The sequence below is a fragment of the Amphiura filiformis genome, chromosome 3 (assembly GCF_039555335.1).
Source record: "Amphiura filiformis chromosome 3, Afil_fr2py, whole genome shotgun sequence".
NCBI lineage: Eukaryota > Metazoa > Echinodermata > Ophiuroidea > Amphilepidida > Amphiuridae > Amphiura > Amphiura filiformis.
Window position 1 is genome coordinate 50,844,643 of NC_092630.1, and position 13,939 is coordinate 50,858,581.

The following is a 13,939-nucleotide window of genomic DNA, read 5'->3' on the forward strand; positions in this document are numbered from 1 at the left end:
TTGACTGCTGTCCAAATAGTGAACCATAATGATATCAAACCTTTGTGACTCATGGCAAAAGATATGACTGCTGTCCAAATAGTGAACCATAATGACATCAAACCTTTGTGACTCACGGCAAAAGAATTGACTGCTGTCCAATTAGTGAACCATAATGATATCAAACCTTTGTGACTCATGGCAAAAGAATTGACTGCTGTCCAAATAGTGAACCATAATGACATAAAACCTTTGTGACTCACATGTGGGTGAAAAGTGTTGACTGCTTTCCAAATATTGAACCAAAACCTTTGTGACTCATGAAATAGTGAACCATAATGACATCAAACCTTTGTGAGTCATGACAAAAGAATTGACTGTTGTCCAAATAGTGAACCATAATGACATCAAACCTTTGTGAGTCATGGCAAAATAATTGACTGCTGTCCAAATAGTGAACCATAATGACATCAAACCTTTGTGACTCATGGCAAAAGAATTGACTGCTGTCCAAATAGTGAACCATAATGATATCAAACCTTTGTGACTCATGGCAAAAGAATTGACTGCTGTCCAAATAGTGAACCATAATGACATCAAACCTTTGTGACTCACGGCAAAAGAATTGACTGCTGTCCAAATAGTGAACCATAATGATATCAAACCTTTGTGACTCATGGCAAAAGAATTGACTGCTGTCCAAATAGTGAACCATAATGACATAAAACCTTTGTGACTCATGGCAAAAGAATTGACTGCTGTCCAAATAGTGAACCATAATGACATCAAACCTTTGTGACTCATCTTTCACACACAAGGAAGAACATTCTGTAGGCAATAACATGCTGGGTCTAACTCAATTTTGTAAAAAATTGGAAAAACAAATTGGTAAAAGAGTTGGGCCCTTCTTCCACTCAGGTATTCAATTGACTGCTGTCCAAATAGTGAACCATAATGACATCAAACCTTTGTGACTCATGGCAAAAGAATTGACTGCTGTCCAAATAGTGAACCATAATGACTAGGCCTGGCATTTTCGGGTAATTTTGTAACCTTTGTGACTCTTGGCAAAAGAATTGACTGCTGTCAAAATAGTGAACCATAATGACATCAAACCTTTGCAACTGGTGGCAAAAGAATTGACTGCTGTCCAAATAGTAAACCATAATGACATCAAACCTTTGTGACTCATGGCAAAAGAATTGACTGCTGTCCAAATAGTGAACCATAATGACATAAAACCTTTGTGACTCTTGGCAAAAGAATTGACTGTTGTCCAAATAGTGAACCATAATGACATCAAATCTTTGTGACTCTTGGCAAAAGAATTGACTGTTGTCCAAATAGTGAACCATAATGACATCAAACCTTTGTGACTCATGGCAAAAGAATTCACGACTGCTGTCCAAATAGTGAACCATAATGACATCAAACCTTTGTGACTCTTGGCAAAAGAATTGACTGCTGTCAAAATAGTGAACCATAATGACATCAAACCTTTGCAACTGGTGGCAAAAGAACTGACTGCTGTCAAAATAGTGAACCATAATGACATCAAACCTTTGTGAGTCATGGCAAAAGAATTGACTGCTGTCCAAATAGTGAACCATAATGACATAAAACCTTTGTGACTCTTGGCAAAAGAATTGACTGTTGTCCAAATAGTGAACCATAATGACATCAAACCTTTGTGAGTCATGGCAAAAGAATTGACTGCTGTCCAAATAGTGAACCATAATGACATCAAACCTTTGTGAGTCATGGTAAAAGAATTGACTGCTGTCCAAATAGTGAACCATAATGACATCAAACCTTTGCGACTGGTGGCAAAAGAATTAACTGCTGTCCAAATAGTGAACCATAATGACATAAGGCTTTGTGACTCATGGCAAAAGAATTGACTGTTGTCCAAATAGTGAACCATAATGACATAAAAGCTTTGTGACTCTTGGCAAAAGAATTGACTGCTGTCCAAATAGTGAACCATAATGACATCAAACCTTTGTGAGTCATGGCAAAAGAATTGACTGCTGTCCAAATAGTGAACCATAATGACATCAAACCTTTGTGAGTCATGGCAAAAGAATTGACTGCTGTCCAAATAGTGAACCATAATGACATCAAACCTTTGTGACTCATGGCAAAAGAATTGACTGCTGTCCAAATAGTGAACCATAATGACATCAAACCTTTGTGACTCATGGCAAAAGAATTGACTGCTGTCCAAATAGTGAACCATAATGACATCAAACCTTTGTGACTCATTGCAAAAGAATTGACTGCTGTCCAAATAGTGAACTATAATGACATCAAACCTTTGTGAGTCATGGCAAAAGAATTGACTGCTGTCCAAATAGTGAACCATAATGACATCAAACCTTTGTGAGTCATGGCAAAAGAATTGACTGCTGTCCAAATAGTGAACCATAATGACATCAAACCTTTGTGACTCATGGCAAAAGAATTGACTGCTGTCCAAATAGTGAACCATAATGACATCAAGCCTTTGTGACTCACGGCAAAAGAATTGACTGCTGTCCAAATAGTGAACCATAATGACATCAAACCTTTGTGAGTCATGGCAAAAGAATTGACTGCTGTCCAAATAGTGAACCATAATGACATCAAACCTTTGTGACTCATGGCAAAAGAATTGACTGCTGTCCAAATAGTGAACCATAATGACATCAAACCTTTGTGACTCACGGCAAAAGCATTGACTGCTGTCCATATAGTGAACCATAATGACATCAAACCTTTGTGACTCACGGCAAAAGAATTGACTGCTGTCCAAATAGTGAACCATAATGACATCAAACCTTTGTGACTCATGACAAAAGAATTGACTGCTGTCCAAATAGTGAACCATAATGACATCAAACCTTTGTGACTCATGGCAAAAGAATTGACTGCTGTCCAAATAGTGAACCATAATGACATCAAACCTTTGTGACTCACGGCAAAAGCATTGACTGCTGTCCATATAGTGAACCATAATGACATCAAACCTTTGTGACTCATGGCAAAAGAATTGACTGCTGTCCAAATAGTGAACCATAATGACATCAAACCTTTGTGACTCATGACAAAAGAATTGACTGCTGTCCAAATAGTGAACCATAATGACATCAAACCTTTGTGACTCATGGCAAAAGAATTGACTGCTGTCCAAATAGTGAACCATAATGACATCAAACCTTTGTGACTCATGGCAAAAGAATTGACTGCTGTCCAAATAGTGAACCATAATGACATCAAACCGTTGTGACTCATTGCAAAAGAATTGACTGCTGTCCAAATAGTAAACCATAATGACATCAAACCTTTGTGACTCACGGCAAAAGAATTGACTGCTGTCCAAATAGTAAACCATAATGACATCAAACCTTTGTGACTCATGACAAAAGAATTGACTGCTGTCCAAATAGTGAAACAAAATGACATCAAACCTTTGTGACTCATGGCAAAAGAATTGACTGCTGTCCAAATAGTGAACCATAATGACATCAAACCTTTGTGACTCACGGCAAAAGAATTGACTGCTGTCCAAATAGTGAACCATAATGACATCAAACCTTTGTGACTCATGGCAAAAGAATTGACTGCTGTCCAAATAGTGAACCATAATGACATCAAACCGTTGTGACTCATTGCAAAAGAATTGACTGCTGTCCAAATAGTAAACCATAATGACATCAAACCTTTGTGACTCATGGCAAAAGAATTGACTGCTGTCCAAATAGTGAACCATAATGACATAAAACCTTTGTGACTCATGGCAAAAGAATTGACTGCTGTCCAAATAGTGAACCATAATGACATCAAACCTTTGTGACTCATGGCAAAAGAATTGACTGCTGTCCAAATAGTGAACCATAATGACATCAAACCTTTGTGACTCACGGCAAAAGAATTGACTGCTGTCCAAATAGTGAACCATAATGACATCAAACCTTTGCAACTGGTGGCAAAAGAATTGACTGCTGTCCAAATAGTGAACCATAATGACATCAAACCTTTGTGAGTCATGGCAAAAAGAATTGACTGCTGTCCAAATAGTGAACCATTATGACATCAAACCTTTGTGACTCTTGGCAAAAGAATTGACTGCTGTCCAAATAGTGAACCATAATGACATCAAACCTTTGTGACTCTTGGCAAAAGAATTGACTGCTGTCCAAATAGTGAACCATAATGACATCAAACCTTTGTGACTCACGGCAAAAGAATTGACTGCTGTCCAAATAGTGTACCATAATGACATCAAACCTTTGTGACTCATGGCAAAAGAATTGACTGCTGTCCAAATAGTGAACCATAATGACATAAGGCTTTGTGACTCATGGCAAAAGAATTGACTGTTGTCCAAATAGTGAACCATAATGACATAAAAGCTTTGTGACTCTTGGCAAAAGAATTGACTGCTGTCCAAATAGTGAACCATAATGACATCAAACCTTTGTGACTCATGACAAAAGAATTGACTGCTGTCCAAATAGTGAACCATAATGCCGGGGGCCACTCAAATATGACATTGTACGCATGCGTGACCATATTTTTTTCAAACACCCCCTAAACGAGTTTTACCCTACCAACAAATTTAGCCCCTTAATAAGGTAATTTAGTGTAGAATTTACCCCCTAATGAGTTTTTGGCTGGTGAAAATGCAACAAATGTACCTTTTTGGACTCATAATTTACCAAAAATTTGAAAAGGTACCCTAAACAAGTTGTCCAGTTTCAGAAAACTACCCTTATTCTTGCAAATCACTGTTTTTTGGACCCTAAACGCGTCCACGCAGCAGTAACTTGCCTTGCCTAAAAAAAACACCCCCTTTTACTTGTTTTTTTGGTCACGCATGCGTACAGACCATTTATGTGAGTGATCCCCCCGGGCCATAATGACATCAAACCGTTGTGACTCATGGCAAAAGAATTGACTGCTGTCCAAATAGTGAACCATAATGACATCAAACCTTTGTGACTCATGGCAAAAGAATTGACTGCTGTCCAAATAGTGAACCATAATGACATCAAACCTTTGTGACTCATGACAAAAGAATTGACTGCTGTCCAAATAGTGCACCATAATGACATCAAACCTTTGTGACTCATGGCAAAAGAATTGACTGCTGTCCAAATAGTGAACCATAATGACATCAAACCTTTGTGACTCATGGCAAAAGAATTGACTGCTGTCCAAATAGTGAACCATAATGACATCAAACCTTTGTGACTCATGGCAAAAGAATTGACTGCTGTCCAAATAGTGAACCATAATGACATCAAACCTTTGTGACTCATGGCAAAAGAATTGACTGCTGTCCAAATAGTGAACCATAATGACATCAAACCTTTGTGACTCATGGCAAAAGAATTGACTGCTGTCCAAATAGTGAACCATAATGACATCAAACCTTTGTGACTCATGGCAAAAGAATTGACTGCTGTCCAAATAGTGAACCATAATGACATCAAACCTTTGTGACTCATGGCAAAAGAATTGACTGCTGTCCAAATAGTGAACCATAATGACATCAAACCTTTGTGACTCACGGCAAAAGAATTGACTGCTGTCCAAATAGTGAACCATAATGACATCAAACCTTTGTGACTCATGGCAAAAGAATTGACTGCTGTCCAAATAGTGAACCATAATGACATCAAACCTTTGTGACTCATGGCAAAAGAATTGACTGCTGTCCAAATAGTGAACCATAATGACATCAAACCTTTGTGACTCACGGCAAAAGAATTGACTGCTGTCCAAATAGTGAACCATAATGACATCAAACCTTTGTGACTCATGGCAAAAGAATTGACTGCTGTCCAAATAGTGAACCATAATGACATCAAACCTTTGTGACTCATGGCAAAAGAATTGACTGCTGTCCAAATAGTGAACCATAATGACATCAAACCTTTCTGACTCACGGCAAAAGAATTGACTGCTGTCCAAATAGTGAACCATAATGACATCAAACCTTTGACTCACGGCAAAAGAATTGACTGATGTCCAAATAGTGAACCATAATGACATCAAACCTTTGTGACTCATGGCAAAAGAATTGACTGCTGTCCAAATAGTGAACCATAATGACATCAAACCTTTGTGACTCATGGCAAAAGAATTGACTGCTGTCCAAATAGTGAACCATAATGACATCAAACCTTTGTGACTCATGGCAAAAGAATTGACTGCTGTCCAAATAGTGAACCATAATGACATCAAACCTTTGTGACTCATGGCAAAAGAATTGACTGCTGTCCAAATAGTGAACCATAATGACATCAAACCTTTGTGACTCATGGCAAAAGAATTGACTGCTGTCCAAATAGTGAACCATAATGACATCAAACCTTTGTGACTCATGGCAAAAGAATTGACTGCAGTCCAAATAGTGAACCATAATGACATCAAACCTTTGTGACTCATGGCAAAAGAATTGACTGCTGTCCAAATAGTGAACCATAATGACATCAAACCTTTGTGACTCATGGCAAAAGAATTGACTGCTGTCCAAATAGTGAACCATAATGACATCAAACCTTTGTGACTCATGGCAAAAGAATTGACTGCTGTCCAAATAGTGAACCATAATGACATCAAACCTTTGTGACTCACGGCAAAAGAATTGACTGCTGTCCAAATAGTGAACCATAATGACATCAAACCTTTGTGACTCATGGCAAAAGAATTGACTGCTGTCCAAATAGTGAACCATAATGACATCAAACCTTTGTGACTCATGGCAAAAGAATTGACTGCTGTCCAAATAGTGAACCATAATGACATCAAACCTTTCTGACTCACGGCAAAAGAATTGACTGCTGTCCAAATAGTGAACCATAATGACATCAAACCTTTGACTCACGGCAAAAGAATTGACTGATGTCCAAATAGTGAACCATAATGACATCAAACCTTTGTGAGTCATGGCAAAAGAATTGACTGCTGTCCAAATAGTGAACCATAATGATACCAAACCTTTGTGACTCATGGCAAAAGAATTGACTGCTGTCCAAATAGTGAACCATAATGACATAAAACCTTTGTGACTCATGGCAAAAGAATTGACTGCTGTCCAAATAGTGAACCATAATGATATCAAACCTTTGTGACTCATGGCAAAAGAATTGACTGCTGTCCAAATAGTGAACCATAATGACATCAAACCTTTGTGACTCATGGCAAAAGAATTGATAGCTGTCCAAATAGTGAACCATAATGACATCAAGCCTTTGTGACTCACGGCAAAAGAATTGACTGCTGTCCAAATAGTGAACCATAATGACATCAAACCTTTGTGACTCATGACAAAAGAATTGACTGTTGTCCAAATAATGAACCATAATGACATCAAAGTAATCAAACCTTTGTGACTCATGGCAAAAGAATTGACTGCTGTCCAAATAGTGAACCATAATGACATCAAACCTTTGTGACTCACGGCAAAAGAATTGACTGCTGTCCAAATAGTGAACCATAATGACATCAAACCTTTGTGACTCATGGCAAAAGAATTGACTGCTGTCCAAATAGTGAACCATAATGACATCAAACCTTTGTGACTCACGGCAAAAGAATTGACTGCTGTCCAAATAGTGAACCATAATGACATCAAACCTTTGTGAGTCATGGCAAAAGAATTGACTGCTGTCCAAATAGTGAACCATAATGATATCAAACCTTTGTGACTCATGGCAAAAGAATTGACTGCTGTCCAAATAGTGAACCATAATGATATCAAACCTTTGTGACTCATGGCAAAAGAATTGACTGCTGTCCAAATAGTGAACCATAATGATATCAAACCTTTGTGACTCATGGCAAAAGATATGACTGCTGTCCAAATAGTGAACCATAATGACATCAAACCTTTGTGACTCACGGCAAAAGAATTGACTGCTGTCCAATTAGTGAACCATAATGATATCAAACCTTTGTGACTCATGGCAAAAGAATTGACTGCTGTCCAAATAGTGAACCATAATGACATAAAACCTTTGTGACTCACATGTGGGTGAAAAGTGTTGACTGCTTTCCAAATATTGAACCAAAACCTTTGTGACTCATGAAATAGTGAACCATAATGACATCAAACCTTTGTGAGTCATGACAAAAGAATTGACTGTTGTCCAAATAGTGAACCATAATGACATCAAACCTTTGTGAGTCATGGCAAAATAATTGACTGCTGTCCAAATAGTGAACCATAATGACATCAAACCTTTGTGACTCATGGCAAAAGAATTGACTGCTGTCCAAATAGTGAACCATAATGATATCAAACCTTTGTGACTCATGGCAAAAGAATTGACTGCTGTCCAAATAGTGAACCATAATGACATCAAACCTTTGTGACTCACGGCAAAAGAATTGACTGCTGTCCAAATAGTGAACCATAATGATATCAAACCTTTGTGACTCATGGCAAAAGAATTGACTGCTGTCCAAATAGTGAACCATAATGACATAAAACCTTTGTGACTCATGGCAAAAGAATTGACTGCTGTCCAAATAGTGAACCATAATGACATCAAACCTTTGTGACTCATCTTTCACACACAAGGAAGAACATTCTGTAGGCAATAACATGCTGGGTCTAACTCAATTTTGTAAAAATTGGAAAAACAAATTGGTAAAAGAGTTGGGCCCTTCTTCCACTCAGGTATTCAATTGACTGCTGTCCAAATAGTGAACCATAATGACATCAAACCTTTGTGACTCATGGCAAAAGAATTGACTGCTGTCCAAATAGTGAACCATAATGACTAGGCCTGGCATTTTCGGGTAATTTTGTAACCTTTGTGACTCTTGGCAAAAGAATTGACTGCTGTCAAAATAGTGAACCATAATGACATCAAACCTTTGCAACTGGTGGCAAAAGAATTGACTGCTGTCCAAATAGTAAACCATAATGACATCAAACCTTTGTGACTCATGGCAAAAGAATTGACTGCTGTCCAAATAGTGAACCATAATGACATAAAACCTTTGTGACTCTTGGCAAAAGAATTGACTGTTGTCCAAATAGTGAACCATAATGACATCAAATCTTTGTGACTCTTGGCAAAAGAATTGACTGTTGTCCAAATAGTGAACCATAATGACATCAAACCTTTGTGACTCATGGCAAAAGAATTCACGACTGCTGTCCAAATAGTGAACCATAATGACATCAAACCTTTGTGACTCTTGGCAAAAGAATTGACTGCTGTCAAAATAGTGAACCATAATGACATCAAACCTTTGCAACTGGTGGCAAAAGAACTGACTGCTGTCAAAATAGTGAACCATAATGACATCAAACCTTTGTGAGTCATGGCAAAAGAATTGACTGCTGTCCAAATAGTGAACCATAATGACATAAAACCTTTGTGACTCTTGGCAAAAGAATTGACTGTTGTCCAAATAGTGAACCATAATGACATCAAACCTTTGTGAGTCATGGCAAAAGAATTGACTGCTGTCCAAATAGTGAACCATAATGACATCAAACCTTTGTGAGTCATGGTAAAAGAATTGACTGCTGTCCAAATAGTGAACCATAATGACATCAAACCTTTGCGACTGGTGGCAAAAGAATTAACTGCTGTCCAAATAGTGAACCATAATGACATAAGGCTTTGTGACTCATGGCAAAAGAATTGACTGTTGTCCAAATAGTGAACCATAATGACATAAAAGCTTTGTGACTCTTGGCAAAAGAATTGACTGCTGTCCAAATAGTGAACCATAATGACATCAAACCTTTGTGAGTCATGGCAAAAGAATTGACTGCTGTCCAAATAGTGAACCATAATGACATCAAACCTTTGTGAGTCATGGCAAAAGAATTGACTGCTGTCCAAATAGTGAACCATAATGACATCAAACCTTTGTGACTCATGGCAAAAGAATTGACTGCTGTCCAAATAGTGAACCATAATGACATCAAACCTTTGTGACTCATGGCAAAAGAATTGACTGCTGTCCAAATAGTGAACCATAATGACATCAAACCTTTGTGACTCATTGCAAAAGAATTGACTGCTGTCCAAATAGTGAACTATAATGACATCAAACCTTTGTGAGTCATGGCAAAAGAATTGACTGCTGTCCAAATAGTGAACCATAATGACATCAAACCTTTGTGAGTCATGGCAAAGAATTGACTGCTGTCCAAATAGTGAACCATAATGACATCAAACCTTTGTGACTCATGGCAAAAGAATTGACTGCTGTCCAAATAGTGAACCATAATGACATCAAGCCTTTGTGACTCACGGCAAAAGAATTGACTGCTGTCCAAATAGTGAACCATAATGACATCAAACCTTTGTGAGTCATGGCAAAAGAATTGACTGCTGTCCAAATAGTGAACCATAATGACATCAAACCTTTGTGACTCATGGCAAAAGAATTGACTGCTGTCCAAATAGTGAACCATAATGACATCAAACCTTTGTGACTCACGGCAAAAGCATTGACTGCTGTCCATATAGTGAACCATAATGACATCAAACCTTTGTGACTCACGGCAAAAGAATTGACTGCTGTCCAAATAGTGAACCATAATGACATCAAACCTTTGTGACTCATGACAAAAGAATTGACTGCTGTCCAAATAGTGAACCATAATGACATCAAACCTTTGTGACTCATGGCAAAAGAATTGACTGCTGTCCAAATAGTGAACCATAATGACATCAAACCTTTGTGACTCACGGCAAAAGCATTGACTGCTGTCCATATAGTGAACCATAATGACATCAAACCTTTGTGACTCATGGCAAAAGAATTGACTGCTGTCCAAATAGTGAACCATAATGACATCAAACCTTTGTGACTCATGACAAAAGAATTGACTGCTGTCCAAATAGTGAACCATAATGACATCAAACCTTTGTGACTCATGGCAAAAGAATTGACTGCTGTCCAAATAGTGAACCATAATGACATCAAACCTTTGTGACTCATGGCAAAAGAATTGACTGCTGTCCAAATAGTGAACCATAATGACATCAAACCGTTGTGACTCATTGCAAAAGAATTGACTGCTGTCCAAATAGTAAACCATAATGACATCAAACCTTTGTGACTCACGGCAAAAGAATTGACTGCTGTCCAAATAGTAAACCATAATGACATCAAACCTTTGTGACTCATGACAAAAGAATTGACTGCTGTCCAAATAGTGAAACAAAATGACATCAAACCTTTGTGACTCATGGCAAAAGAATTGACTGCTGTCCAAATAGTGAACCATAATGACATCAAACCTTTGTGACTCACGGCAAAAGAATTGACTGCTGTCCAAATAGTGAACCATAATGACATCAAACCTTTGTGACTCATGGCAAAAGAATTGACTGCTGTCCAAATAGTGAACCATAATGACATCAAACCGTTGTGACTCATTGCAAAAGAATTGACTGCTGTCCAAATAGTAAACCATAATGACATCAAACCTTTGTGACTCATGGCAAAAGAATTGACTGCTGTCCAAATAGTGAACCATAATGACATAAAACCTTTGTGACTCATGGCAAAAGAATTGACTGCTGTCCAAATAGTGAACCATAATGACATCAAACCTTTGTGACTCATGGCAAAAGAATTGACTGCTGTCCAAATAGTGAACCATAATGACATCAAACCTTTGTGACTCACGGCAAAAGAATTGACTGCTGTCCAAATAGTGAACCATAATGACATCAAACCTTTGCAACTGGTGGCAAAAGAATTGACTGCTGTCCAAATAGTGAACCATAATGACATCAAACCTTTGTGAGTCATGGCAAAAGAATTGACTGCTGTCCAAATAGTGAACCATTATGACATCAAACCTTTGTGACTCTTGGCAAAAGAATTGACTGCTGTCCAAATAGTGAACCATAATGACATCAAACCTTTGTGACTCTTGGCAAAAGAATTGACTGCTGTCCAAATAGTGAACCATAATGACATCAAACCTTTGTGACTCACGGCAAAAGAATTGACTGCTGTCCAAATAGTGTACCATAATGACATCAAACCTTTGTGACTCATGGCAAAAGAATTGACTGCTGTCCAAATAGTGAACCATAATGACATAAGGCTTTGTGACTCATGGCAAAAGAATTGACTGTTGTCCAAATAGTGAACCATAATGACATAAAAGCTTTGTGACTCTTGGCAAAAGAATTGACTGCTGTCCAAATAGTGAACCATAATGACATCAAACCTTTGTGACTCATGACAAAAGAATTGACTGCTGTCCAAATAGTGAACCATAATGCCCGGGGGGGCCACTCAAATATGACATTGTACGCATGCGTGACCAAATTTTTTTTCAAACACCCCCTAAACGAGTTTTACCCTACCAACAAATTTAGCCCCTTAATAAGGTAATTTAGTGTAGAATTTACCCCCTAATGAGTTTTTGGCTGGTGAAAATGCAACAAATGTACCTTTTTGGACTCATAATTTACCAAAAATTTGAAAAGGTACCCTAAACAAGTTGTCCAGTTTCAGAAAACTACCCTTATTCTTGAAAATCACTGTTTTTGGACCCTAAACGCGTCCACACGGCAGCGTAACTTGCCTTGCCTAAAAAAAACACCCCTTTTACTTGTTTTTTGGTCACGCATGCGCATACAGACCATTTATGTGAGTGATCCCCGGCCATAATGACATCAAACCGTTGTGACTCATGGCAAAAGAATTGACTGCTGTCCAAATAGTGAACCATAATGACATCAAACCTTTGTGACTCATGGCAAAAGAATTGACTGCTGTCCAAATAGTGAACCATAATGACATCAAACCTTTGTGACTCATGACAAAAGAATTGACTGCTGTCCAAATAGTGCACCATAATGACATCAAACCTTTGTGACTCATGGCAAAAGAATTGACTGCTGTCCAAATAGTGAACCATAATGACATCAAACCTTTGTGACTCATGGCAAAAGAATTGACTGCTGTCCAAATAGTGAACCATAATGACATAAAACCTTTGTGACTCATGGCAAAAGAATTGACTGCTGTCCAAATAGTGAACCATAATGACATCAAACCTTTGTGACTCATGGCAAAAGAATTGACTGCTGTCCAAATAGTGAACCATAATGACATCAAACCTTTGTGACTCATGGCAAAAGAATTGACTGCTGTCCAAATAGTGAAACAAAATGACATAAAACCTTTGTGATTCATTGCAAAAGCCCTGTCCAAATAGTGAACCAAAATGACATTATACACTATACGTATTCATGCCAGAGCGAAACGTCCAATTACGTCATTCGACGATTCCACCATCTCGGAGATGGTTTACTGTAACTGCTTCATAATCAAGTCGCTAGCAATGACCACTTGCAATTTGACCAATAAATATATCAGGTTTTTTATTGTATAGTACTGTCATTTCAGTTCATTGCAAAAACTACAATGGCTCATCGCTGATAAATTGAATATAAAGTATAAACCCATCTGACTCAGAAAAGATTGATGTAGCTTTGATGATAGGAAAGGGGCCACTTGTGAAAAAAATCAAGCAGCTGAATAGCATAATTATACCAGTCAACATTAATGGGTATATTTTCACCGGAAAATTTTCTGGACACGTGACCAATGCGTATCAATGTGCATGTGACCTCAAGCTTGATCTCTGACCCCCGGCGGTGACCTCGCTATTCAAGTCTTAGTAATTTTGAATTGGAATAGTATTCTTGGCTTCAATTTCGATACAAATTCGTGTATTGCAAATTTATTGAATATCATGCAATCTTAATTTCTTCACAAAAATGTAATTTCAAAAATATCTACCTACGGAAAAAAATATTTATCTACGGAAACTCTTACCATAATATTATAAACTTGCGACAAGTTACTTATTTTGCATCAAAGGAGGAATTCTTCCTATTCAAATACATTGGTAGACCACCCGCTGTGCCCGGGGTCACATTCCATAATGCTCATATGTCTGCGCCCATGG